This window comes from Elgaria multicarinata, chromosome 2, assembly GCF_023053635.1.
Source record: "Elgaria multicarinata webbii isolate HBS135686 ecotype San Diego chromosome 2, rElgMul1.1.pri, whole genome shotgun sequence".
Classification (NCBI taxonomy): Eukaryota; Metazoa; Chordata; class Lepidosauria; order Squamata; family Anguidae; genus Elgaria; species Elgaria multicarinata.
In genome coordinates this window covers 172,489,443-172,502,576 of record NC_086172.1, presented here as the reverse complement: position 1 = coordinate 172,502,576, position 13,134 = coordinate 172,489,443, and the positions used below count along the sequence as shown (strand labels likewise).

The 13,134-nt window shown below is 46.9% G+C and overlaps 1 protein-coding gene across 1 annotated transcript in view; it reads right to left on the bottom strand.

Annotated features, from left to right (window-relative positions):
• KCNH5 (potassium voltage-gated channel subfamily H member 5) overlaps positions 1 to 13,134 on the bottom strand; it is a 231,592-nt gene that overhangs the window by 127,600 nt on the left and 90,858 nt on the right. The gene's annotated exons all lie outside the window — the stretch shown is intronic.

Here is a 13,134-nt window from a genome sequence, read left to right as displayed (position 1 = left end):
GGCTCAGCATTAGCATCACTTTATTAGTTTTTCCTTCAGTTTTTTTTCCTTCTGCTAGAGAACATTGGCAGTGGCAAGGGAGGCAATTGCCATTTAAAGAAATAATGGTGGGGAAATATTTGGAGAAAATTCTGCAGAGCAGCTTTCTTTTTCTAGGGAGTGGGGAAACAAAGAAAAGAAAGGAAAATCTCAGAACTTTTCTCAGAAAGAAAGTCTTCTGAGAAGTTTTGACTCCACTCTGTTTGGGAGAACACGCTTTTTGCCAGAGAGAAAGGGGGAGCTTCTTAAAGACACAGGATGCTGTCTTTTTCCAGGTCTATTTTACTCTGACTGGCAGGAGCTCTGGTCTCCCAGGGCCAACGGCATTTCCCATCCCTGACCATAAGAACATGGGAAGCAGTCTTATGTCGAATCAGACCATGGTATTGTCAACACTGACTGGAGCAGCTCTCCAGAGCTTCACACAGGAGTTTTTCCAGCCCTAACTGGAGATGCCAAGGGTTGAACCTGGAACCTACTGCTCACAAAGCAACAGGAGGGTGACCATATGAAAAGGAGGACAGGGCTCCTGTATCTTTAACAGTTGCATAGAAAAGGGAATTTCGGCAGGTGTCATTTGTACGCATGCAGCACCTGGTGAAATTCCCTCTTCATCACAACAGTTAAAGCTGCAGGAGCTATATTAGAGTGACCAGATTTAAAAGAGGGCAGGGCTCCTGCAGCTTTAACTGGTGTGATGAAGAGGAAATTTATGTGAACCACCCAGAGATTTTCGGCTATTGGCCAGTGTAAAAATGTAATAAATCAAACAATAAATAAATTTCACCAGGTTCTCCATATATACAAATGACACCTGTTGAAATTCCCTTTTCAATACAACTGTTAAAGATACAGGAGCCCTGTCCGCCTTTTCATATGGTCACCCTAAGCAACAGGTGCTCTACCCACTGAGCTGTGGTCATTTTGCACTGACTGTATGACTGTCCAACATTGACTGTGAGCTAGTATCATATATCCCGGTATTATATCTCAGCCTTAGGAACCTAGGAAGCTGCTTTATACTGAATCAGACCCTTGGTCCATCTAGCCCAATATTGTCGACACTGACTGGCAGCAGCTTTCCAGGGTTTCAGGCAGGGTTTTTTTCCAGCCTTACTGCCAGGATTGAATCTGGGACCGTCTAAGGTGCAAAGCAGATGCTCTACCCACTGAGCTACCACTGTTACGCCTAGGTTAAAGGAGGGCTAGGCAACCTTTCTGGGCACATTTGGCATTTTCAGACACTGTGATGGGCTCCATCATAAAATGGCTGCCACAGGAGGCATGGCAATAGACTGAATATAAAGCAGTGGAGAGGTCTGAGCCCCAACACATTGAACAACTCCTTTGAACCGATAGTTTTATGCACCAACAGAAGCCTATTTCACAGGAATCTCAGCGGATGGTAAGAAAATATGTTAATTACAAAAACATGGGGAGGTAGGGCACCTTTATAGATGCCAAGAAAGGTATCTGGGGCACACTGGCATCATGGGCTCCGCATTGCCTACCCCTGGGTTAAAGTTACTATGAAGGCCTGAGAAAAACCTGAGAATGGTGAAGGAGGCTTTAGCACAAGAAGACTTGAACTCTTTGTGATGAACTTCCAACATAGCCTTTCTGCCAATGCCTTGACCAGCTAAGTTTACTGTAGCAAGAAGAACAATTGTTTTATCTTCACCTCAAAACATGCAAGAGCTGGATGGAGAATGAGGTGGTCAAGGCGGTGCTCTGGCATCTACTCTTCTCTTTAAAGAAGCCAATTGCTCTGGCGGACTGCGTGTTTCTGAGCCCAATTCAAGGTGCTAGCTTTCACCTATAAAGCCCTCCACATCTTGAGACCAAAATACCTGATGTAGGGTTACCCTATGAAAAGGAGGACATGGCTCCTGTATCTTTAACAGTTTATTGAAAAGGGAATTTCAGCAGGTGTCATTTGTATATATGAAGAACCTGGTGAAATTTCCTCTTCATCACCACAGTTAAAGCTGCAGGTGCCCTGCCCTCTTTTAAATCTGGTCACTCTACTATAGCTCCTGTACCTTTAACTGTTGTGATGAAGAGGGAATTTCACCAGGTTCCCCATATATACAAATGACACCTGCTGAAATTCCCTTTTCTATGTTAAACTTTTCAACTGTTAAAGATACAGGAGTCCTGTCCTCCTTTTCATATGGTCACCCTACCTGAAGGAGGCCTCTCGCAGTATGAACCTACCCATACACTAGGATGAACTTCTGAGGTCCTCTTCCAGGTGTATCCTCTGAGGGGAGTTCACAGGGTGGCAACAAAGGAGAGGGCCTTCTCAGTGGTGGCCTTCAGATTGTGTCACACCACCCGGAGTGAAGTTAGGGTGACCATATGAAAAGGAGGACAGGGCTCCTGTATCTTTAACAGTAATGAAGAAAAGGGAATTACAACAGGTGTCAATTGAAGTGGGTGAAATTCCCTCTTCATCACAACAGTTAAAGCTACACTAGCTATAGTAGAGTGGCCAGATACAAAAGAGGGCAGGGCTTCTGCAGCTTTAACTGTGTTGATGAAGAGAGAATTTCACCCTCTTCAATTGACACCTGCTGAAATTCCCTTTTCTACATTACAGTTAAAGATACAGGAGCCCTGTCCTCCTTTTCATATGGTCACCCTAAGTGAAGTCCACTTGGTGCCAATATTGCCATTCTTTTGAAACCAGGTTCAGACTTTCCTCTACTCTCATGCTCTTGACAACATATGATAAGGTTTTTACCAGTCCTGGGATTATATTATTAATCCTTTTTTAGTTGTTTTCATATGTAAATGTTTTTACATTGTGTGATATCATATTTTTAAGGTTTTAATCTTTTGTAAACTGCACAAGGAGTTATATAAAGATAATCTAAAGGCCCAGGCAATGCATACAACCCAAAATAGCCCTTTCTGCACCTTGGGCACAATGTGAGTCGGCTCCAGCCTCTCCCTGGAGTTTTGATCCTAAAAATGCCTTATATTTTTAGCCTTATTCTGCTTTTTCCTTTCAAATCTGTCATTGCTTTGCTATTAAAAGCATGAAGCCGACGATCACATTGGGTGACTTCACACAAGCTGCTGAGCCCAGAGCACTTTCTAATTCCATGGTCAGTTTCCTTTTTCTTTTCTTTTCTTTGTTGCAACACAAATCTGAGAAAGGTCAAGTCAGACCGAAAGAGAGGCCTTCAGGAGGGGTAGGGTAGACTATCAGCCTTAAAAAAAAAACAGGCAGGAATGTAGAATAGTGGTGTAAAGTACTCCTGGTTCACACACGCCTTTTTGTCACTCGCTGACCTGACCTTAGCACCATCAAGTGATAACTCACACGTGTGAACGCGGCGTACACACAAATCTATCATCACCAATATGAGTTTTGTACCACCACAGGCGCAAAGCCCTTCCATGGAGACCATTTGTACTTTCAGCTGAGCCATCAGGTGTTAAGTCATCAAGTGTTAAGTAGTGAACAGAGCTCTTCATTTCATTCTCGCCAACATTTTCAGACTTGCAGGCTTAAGCTCATTCTGTCCTCTTTCTGCCCAAGATGCTGAGTTGTTGTTGTTGTTGTTGTTTTAAGTCTGCACTGAAATTCACATTGTTTTCTGCACGTTCGTCCCAAATCTATGCATTTCTGTGTACCATTTTTCAAATACCCACATTTTCTCAAGAGCTTTTCTATTGATGCAATGCAGTTCCATGTGAACTTTTCTCTAACGTATCCATATTTTGCACACTTCCCACTAGTATGTGCGTCCTTGTGCATATAGGGTGACCATATGAAAAGGAGGACAGGGCATCTGTATCTTTAACAGTTGCATAGACAAGGGAATTTCAGCAGGTGTCATTTGTATATATGGAGAACCTGGTGAAATTTCCTCTTCATCACAACAGTTAAAGCTGCAGGTGCCCTGCCCTCTTTTAAATCTGGTCACTCTAGTATAGCTCTTGCAGCTTTAACTGTTGTGATGAAGAGGGAGTTTCACCAGGTTCTCCATATATACAAATGACACCTGCTGAAATTCCCTTTTCTATGCAACTGTTAAAGATACAGGAGCCCTGTCCTCCTTTTCATATGGTTACCCTATGTGCATATTCTTCCCTGGAGAACTTGCATCACTGAGCTTGGAAAACTGCAGATTTCAGCGTGCGACGGTCTCACCTCACATGTGGGCTCAGGAGGCACAAATTCAACTAATCCTCATGAACCTTGACAGAACTATTTTCTCACCCGTCCCCAGTACTGAAAAAATAAAAGAATTACATACAACGTACAATTGGGCAAAGGTTTATCCATAGACAGGAGCGTCCTCACAAGAAATGTATGGCTCTGCCGGTAGCATTTCTGTGGGGGATTCAGGTCCTTCAACCATAACGTCTTGAGGAAGGACTACCATCAGTGTTGACTCCGTGTTTTTGAGGGCCTTTGGGCAAGATGCCTCAATGGGCCCCCTCCTTCTGTGAGTCTACCTTCCACCACCATTGTCACCGGCTTTCGTTCCTCGCCCTCATTGTCATAACTGCTCCCACTCATTTGCTTGGCAGGCAGAGAGCCAGTGAGCCAGCAGGCCGTGGCATCTCCAGTCTCACCACCACCATTGTCTGGGCCAGAACAGGAGGCAGATGAGCAAGTAAGTTGCCATGGTGGAGGGGAGGAGAAAGTCCGGGAGCTATTGTCACTTGTCAGGAGGCCCCTGCTGCATAGGCATGCGCAGCACATTTCATTAGGGTGTGCACCCAGAAATTTTTCTTTTTAGAGGCGAACATTTCTTGAATACTCAATCATAAAGGAGCTTATTTTTATTCATTTATTTATTAAACACTGCAGACATTGATGCCCTACTCTACGCTTCGTTTGCCTGACCACAGGAGGGCTGTTGCAGGTGAGGGGAGGGAATGAGGAGATGTTCCTTGAGCCCTAGCATTGGTGAGATTTTGGCCATAGCTCGATGGGGCGATATCCCAGGGATCGCCCCAGGATCATCCCTGTGCATTCACATGACGCTCAGGGGATCCTGGGAGCAGGGAGGGACGATCTCTCCCTTTCCCCGGGATATGGCCCTACAGTTATAGCTCGCTTTTTCCGCGTTCCGCAGAACGTGTGGGCGGGTGTCGCAGTTTGTTCCGGCTCCTTGTAGTTACTCGCGAGCAGCTGGGAACCATGCACGGGGCACAGAACTTCTCAGGAGCTCTGCACCCATCAGGGGTGGGGTGGGGGAGTGGCAAAACTTGTTTTAAATTAAAAAAAACCCTTACAATTCATGTACCAGCGCTCCTGTGCTCATCTGATTTAAGAAAAAAAATGGTGGGCACGACATCTGTTCCTCCGAGGTCATCGCGCGCCGCGTGTAAACAGAGGGGGAGATCTCTTGATAACAATATCGCGAGATCCTCATCTCTCCGTCACGCTAGACCCGTAGATCTAGTTCAGGCCTTTGTAGTGACGCTGGCCAGAGGAGGGAGTTAAGAGGCGATATTTGCCTTTGGGACCCTTCCTCCTGGCCTCTTTGAAGCATGGCTCCCAGCAGAGAGGCTCCTGGTAGAGGTATTCCTTTTTGGTCCTGCTTCTGGGAGAAATGGCACGCTGTTGGAGGCAGCGGAGCAGCCAGAGGGCAGCCGGAGGTCCGTTCCGGCTGCATCTTAAGCCCTACTCAATGGGCCCCCAATTCAGTGCTTGAGACATTAGGGTGTGACTGAGCACACCCGGCACACCCCTTGCACGCAGCTATGCCCTGCTGAAGTATAGGCCCCTGGCAGGTGCCCAGTCATGCCTATCCATACGACAGAAATATGACTTTGCAATAAACATAGAAAATACACTGGGGTTCGATTTCCAGGTATGTGTCAGCCAGGAAAACAGATGCCACCTAAGGAATTTCTGCCTCTCTGAACTGCTGTGCCAGAACACTAGCTCACACACCCAGCAAAACAAGTAATTGCCCATTTGAATTAGTGGGATTGCAAATTAAACATCTGCAGCAATTTTGCCTATTACCTCAACCGGTGTTATTTTCCCCCAATTGGATTTGTTTATCCAACTAATCTAACACATAAGGAGTTATGTCGTCTAGCTGGATTAATTAAAACCCTGGCTTACAAACAGATGATGCCGTTATACAAATCTATGGGGCGACCCCACTTAGTATACTGTGTACGGTTCTGGTCACGGCACCTAAAAATAAAAAAAAGATATTGTAGAGCTGGAAAAGGTGCAGAAAAGGGAAACTGAAATAATGAATGGACTGGAGCATCTCCCCTATGAGGGAAGGTTACAACAGCTGGGATTGTTCAGCTTGCAAAAAAGGAGGATAAGAGGAGAGATGATAGAGGTGTACAAAATGATGTAAGGTGTGGAGAATGTGGATAGGGAGACATTTTTGTCCTTCTCCCATAATATTAGAACCCGGGGTCATCTAGAGAATGAAGAACTCATGGGGGGGGGGCTCACCCTGCGAGTTCGCTGAGCCCTGCTCATCCAGCCCTGGTCCAAGGAGCCAGGCTGGATGAGCGCTCAGCAAAGTGCACTTTCCAGCACCTCCAGAAAGTGTGCCATTCCCCCAGCACACCCTTAGCATGGCCGGGGGAATGGTGCAATTTCTGGATGCCCCAGAATGAGCACCAGCCTTCCCCCCTTCCACGTGCCAATCGCGGCCTTAAAGGCCCTCTTTTAAAACCTTGCATTTGCATCCTTTTTTACTGTCCTCTATTTTGAAGGTTCCTTTATCTGAATCCCTGGCCAGTCCAATCCAAGTCCATTTTAAAAATCGAGAACCATCAGGAGAATAGGCTCAGGGGCCTGGAAGTTGCTCATTACATCTGGACAGCAGCTGACTGAGGAAGGAGGCACACTGGTCACATGGCCACACTACAGCGAGATTTATTTATTTATTTATTTCATTTATTATCCCGCCTTTTCCCTCCAAAGAGCCCAAGGCAGCATACATAATCCACCTCCTCTCTATTTTATCCTCACAACAACAACCCTGTGAGGTAGGTTGGGCTGAGAGTCGGTGCCTGGCCCAAAGTCACCCAGTGGGTTTCCCTGGCTGAGTGGGGACTAGTACCCAGATCTCCCGACTCCCAGTCCAACACTTTAGCCACTACACCACAGGGGCATAAGCCCCCAAACTTAGAGCCTTACGGTCATCCTATGCAAAGCAAGAGGAGTGACAGAGGTGATCTTCACCTCCCAGTCCACCCACCGTGCATTTTGTGCTAGACGGGCTTTTTTCCCTGACTAGCTGGGGCGCTTTCCGAGTGGAGGGGCTGGAGGCTGGCAGAGGCTCAGGACAGCTCGTATCCTGGCCTCTCCAGTCCCCTCCCCTCCCTCCCCTCCAGAACATCCCCTGCTCCGAGGTTGAGCTCCCAACCTCAGAGACCCACTGGAGCTGTCCTTTCAACACCAGGGAGGGAGAGGAGGAGGGGTTCAGATAGCAGATTCCAACCCCCAAAGTCAGAGTGCTGTCTTTGACCTCAGAGCTGGGAATCCTAAGTATCCTATAGCCCCTCAGACACTGTCTAGGGGTCAAGGGATTGCTCTCATCCTATATTTCTATTTAAATTTTAATAAACCTTTCAAAATTTGCCTCTATACTTATCAATTACCACATGCAAATTGTATGCAAATTCTCGCCCCCTCTTTGTTGTTGTCGTTGATGTATTTCTTCTTTTGGACTGATTCGTAAGGGACCACCTTAAGCCAGAGCAGTTTGTCTTTTCTGAGTCCACATTGTGCTTATTGAAGGGAGAGATGTGATACCCTGGCTACGGGCCAGGCTCAGTACAAGGCAAGACGTATCTAGCTACCAGAGTCCAGGCTTCCTCCTGACATGGCATTTTCCAACCATGGCTTGGAAAATGACTCTTGCTTCATATCCAGGCCTCCCCTGGACAGGTGCCAATCCCGTGGCCTGGTGCCAAACTGCAGAGTGGTTTCAGGTTCCCTGAAGTAGTCAAATGTCCACAGAGGCAGTTCAGTGTTAAATGGTGCCAAGGGCGGCATGGTGCACAGGGAATTGCACAGCGATGTCTGGTTCTAATTCAAGAGTAGTCGCTCTCTATCAGGGAGGGAATCTACACGTCGTACTGAAGGCGCTTGTGTGCCCCTCCAGTGCGCCGTCAAAATGATAGTGTAGACAGCGAAAGAAGAGACGGAGGAAGAGACGGAGGAGGAGGCAGCTGGGGAACCGGCCGCGTCCTTGCCGCCGCCGTCGCCACCTCCCCGCCGGCCTCCTGCTGCCGGGGTAAGAGCCACCCGGGTCGGAGAGCTCGGCTTCCGCCAAGCTCTCCGACCCGGGTGGCTCTTACCCCGGCAGCAGGAGGCCGGCAGGGAGGCGGCGGCGGTGGCAGCAGCAAGGACGCACCCGGTACCCGTCTGCCCTCATCCTGCCTCCAACTGCTACATAAAAAAGAGTGATCCAACATAAGCCCCCATGCCCCCTTCTCAGAAACAAAAGCAGATTCCAAGATGTGACAAATAGATAGACAAAATAAGCCACCATAATGGAATTCTGTTTGCATGTTTTTACACACACACACACACACACACACTCAAGCTCTGAATGGCCTCAGCCTGGGATTATGGGAGGGGAAAGACCCAGAAGTCAGTAACTTCTCTTCCTCTCTAACAGTGCAGGAAGTTTTCAGAAAGTCGCCCAAACCCTGCAAAATCCTGCTTGTGTGTCATATTCGACAGGGAGCAGCCCAGTGAAAAGAAGCAAGAGAGACGGAGAACTTCAAGGTACTTCTGAGATCCTAGGCACGGGGGAGGGGGGGGAGAAAAACCCTTCTGGGGTTTATATATTCAGAGCCTGAGAGGGCCTGATTAAAAATGCAATGCTTATAGCCCGAGGTGTCCTCAATAACACAGAAATGTTTTCCCTGCATTTATTTAGGAATTGCCGCAGTGCTGCTGCAAACATCCCCTTGCCAGCGAAACCATGAGAATACTGGTAAAAGGGATGCTTGCGGAAGGGTCTTTCAAAATGCCTTCGAAAACCAAAGGTGTGAAGTGGCCTTCCTTCCTTCCTTCTTTTTTGGATAAGGCATAGGATATAAACCCTACAGCTGCCAACTGTTACTTTTTTTCAGCCAGCCCATGCTCCGGTGCCTTTAACAGCAGCTCAGGAGCAGATACTTAGAGCTTCATCCCACGTACCTGTTTCCCTCGAATGATCCCTACAGCGCTAAGCTGTTGGCGTTATTGTTGTTGCTGCTGCTACCGGGCGGCTAGATCCTTTGCATACCAGGAAGTGGGTTTATGGGGGGGGGAACGTAAAAAAAAATCATTAAAAAATCAACGGATGACCCAATCTGATTCAAATTTGGTATGCTTAAAGCTCTCCTTAATATCTATTACTGTGCCAATTTTGAAGTCTTTATCTTTAAAGCTTACGCAGATGTAAGCATTTCTTTAATTCATATCAAATCCTGCTCCTGCGCCCCAGTGGCGCCCGGATGATATGCGCAAAATCTAGTATCAAAATATGGCAAGTCTTTCAATTTTATAGCACAATTAAAGCAGGATGCATAGGAGTACTTCACAATAAAAGGAGATTATAAACTGGAAAACTTCAAAGTTCTTTGCATGCAATTCGCAGTGATGGCACAGTATAACGCTGGTGTGATAAAGCTCTATGTCATGGCAAACTTCAGCTGCCGCTTTCTGCAGATCAAGTACAGAAATAAGCCTGGGGTTCGTTTCCTGATCTGTTGGCAACTTTATGGACATACGGGGGCGGGGGCAATCTGCCACCCCCACCCCAAAAAACATTCTTTGGTCTAATCTACACCAAGCAGGATGTTTAGGGTGACCCTATGAAAAGGAGGACAGGGCTTCTGTATCTTTAACAGTTGTATTGAAAAGGAAATTTCAGCAGGTGTCATTTGTATATATGGGGAACCTGGTGAAATTTCCTCTTTATCACAACAGTAAAAGCTGCAGGTGCCCTGCCCTGCCCTCTTTTAAATCTGGTCACTCTAGTATAGCTCCTGCACTTTAACTGTGGTGATGAAGAGGGAATTTCACCAGGTTCTCCATATATATAAATGACACCTGCTGAAATTCCCTTTTCTATGCAACTGTTAAAGATACAGGAGCCCTGTCCTCCTTTTCATATGGTCGCCCTAAGGATATTGCACAATGAAAGCGGTATGAAAGCGGTAAATGGTATGTGTCAATGGGCCCCAACAGTTGTCAGTGCACTTCAATACCGCTATCAAGCAGTAGTGTGGCTCCTGCCTCTTATATACTGCTTTCATCTCACTTTCATAGTGCAATATCCTGCTTGGTGTAGATTAGGCCTTAGTTTATTCTAGGATGACCATATGGAAAGGAGGACAGGGCTCCTGTATCTTTAAGAGTTGAGCAGAAAAGGGAATTTCAGCAGGTGTCCTTTGTATGCATGCAGTAAGTGGTGAAATTTCTTCTTCATCACAACAGTTAAAGCTGCAGAAGCTACACTAGAGTGAGCAGATAGTGAAGTAGGCAGGGCATCCTCGATCAGGATGGAGAGACGGGTTAGAAATATTTTTATTATTATTATTATTATTATTATTATTATTATTATTATTATTAAGGATTATGCCAGGTAAATGGAGGGATCATCCTTGCCTGCTCCTGGGATCCCGTGTGTGTCATTTGCATGCACAGGGATGATCCCTGGGAAAAAAGGCAGGTATAGAAACAGCCCTAGAGCAGATTCACTGCCCACTGACATGGGAGCGTTCCAGCCTCCACAGCATGGACCCTTCTCCCCACCCCGTTCAGGTAGGTTGCTCTGGAATTTGGCCTGATGCGTTGCAAATCATTGTGGCCAGGTGTAAAATAAGGCATCAAGGTTAAATCTTGTGCATTTCCAGTCTGAGGGTTACCGGCCTGCCACACATCACTCCGTAACCTCCTGGCTGCATTTCCCAGCCGCTCCGACTGCACTGTGGTTTGAAGATTCACCTCTGTCTGAAGGGCTTTTCGCTTTGATAGCAGGCGAGAAGAGAAACACAGTCTCTTTTGTACTGCCATTCTTATGGATGCTCCAGAGGAACTACTGATCAGCAGGAAAGCTGAAAGGAAGATGCGCGGTGGGTGGGAGAGAACCCGTACAATGTATCGTGTCGCGAAATCGTCTCGGTTGCCTCCAGCTCCCATGGTGACGAGGGATACCATTCACGGGTGATAAAAATAGACATTGCAGCCGAGCTGCAAACCTTTCACACTTTTAGAGAACAGACTGAGACACTTCCAACACCGCAATGTGATTTCAAATACTGTCAGAGAAATTGACTCCACCTTGACCTCCATGGGCCTGGCCTGAGTGTGCCATTTTAAACCTCATCGCAGCCGACATTTTAAGACCAGGGAAAGGGAACGACAGACGCACGGACAGTTGCTGTGGTCTCGTAAAGAGGACCGGGAGCATGGACGGTTTGTACGGCATGAGATCTTATGATGAAGCCTGTCTGAGAGGCCGAGAGGCCTCTGTCGCATGTCACCCCATGCTCCACCAGCATTCACAAAGATAGGGGTGGCCAAACTCACCCAGTGAGTTGTGGGAAGCTCACCACATTGCCGCTGCTGTTTGCCCCTGCTCACATGCTCCACAAGCTTCCTCAGCAGCTCAGCAAGTGTCCAACATGCGCCTGGCTGCCATCCGTCCTGTCCTGGAGTCTCTACTGCGAGCAACAATGGAAGCTCTGGAAATTGTGCATTTCCCCCACTGCATAAATGGTGCCCGTAAAGGCCCCATCTACGCAAGAGTAAAGGCACAAATGCTCCATTTGCGCCTTTACTCTTGCATAAATGTGGCCTTTACAGCTGCCATTTATGCAACGGTGGAAATGTGCGATTTCTGGAGCTTCCGTCGTCATGCGCAATGAAGGCTCCAGAATGGGGCAGACAGCTGCCGGGCACTCGTCAGCCATGCAGATGCTTGACCCACAAGTCTGTGAATGTGCTGCAGGAACACCTGACTGAGTCTGGGGTGGTGGTGGACTTGGGGGTCTCGTGGACATGTTCTGTCACCCGCAACACCCCTACACAGAGATGGATGTCCAAATGCATGCATGGAGTCCAAAACATAGACCCTAAGGATTGCACAAGACATGGCAGCAATCCTAGGATTGCCATTATGAACAGATTCAACATGGTCCTGCAGCCAAGCTCTCTGAATTTACTATGATATGCATCTTTCCAAACATGTGCATGTCTTATTCAAATGTTACCGTTTTAGGTGTACACTTAAAAAAATAAATCTTACGTATACTGTACATCTAAGAAAAAATGTAATGCATGAACTGGGCCTTTAAAATGAATGGAGATATTGTATTAGAATGCCCATAGACACACCTATGATGTCATAAAGACAGAATGTGCACGTATGCTACCATACAGAAATACAGCTGCTGATACAGCAGGTGAAAAGAACAAATGTGTCATAGCACAGAACCAGGAGCCTTCAGAGACTGAAGAAGCCTCTGGTGACAGTGACAATGAGAAGGCGCCAGAACCAGTTCCTGCTCCTTCTGAACTGGAACCACTGCCCATATCCTATCCACACAACCCCCAAGAGATGCCACTGCTCCCTGACTTCAAGGGTGGATCTCAGACTCCTCTAGTGAACAGGGAAACCCTGAGGAGCAGTACCCAACCGGCTCTTCCAACCTTCACTCCCCAAGAGAAGCCAACACCTATGGTTTTATCCTGGTTGTGCTTTTTATACTGTATTTTGTATTTGTGTTTTTATTTATTTATTTATTTATTACATTTATATACTGCCCCCATAGCCAGGTCTCTCTGGGCGGTTTACAGAAATTCTAAAATTAAGATAAAAACGAGTATACAAAATTTAAAATTCCAAAACACAGAACATACAGACATAAAGCTTTAAAAACCATTTAAAAAAACCCTAAACATGTGGGTGATTGAGATGTGCCACCATATGCCTGGGCAAAGAGGAAAGTCTTAACCTGGCGCCGGAAAGATAGCAGCATTGGCGCCAGGTGAGCCTCGTCAGGGAGATCGTCCCATAGTCTGGGGGCCACCACCGAAAAGGCCCTGTCACTCGTTGCCACACTCCGAGCCTCTTTTTAACCTGT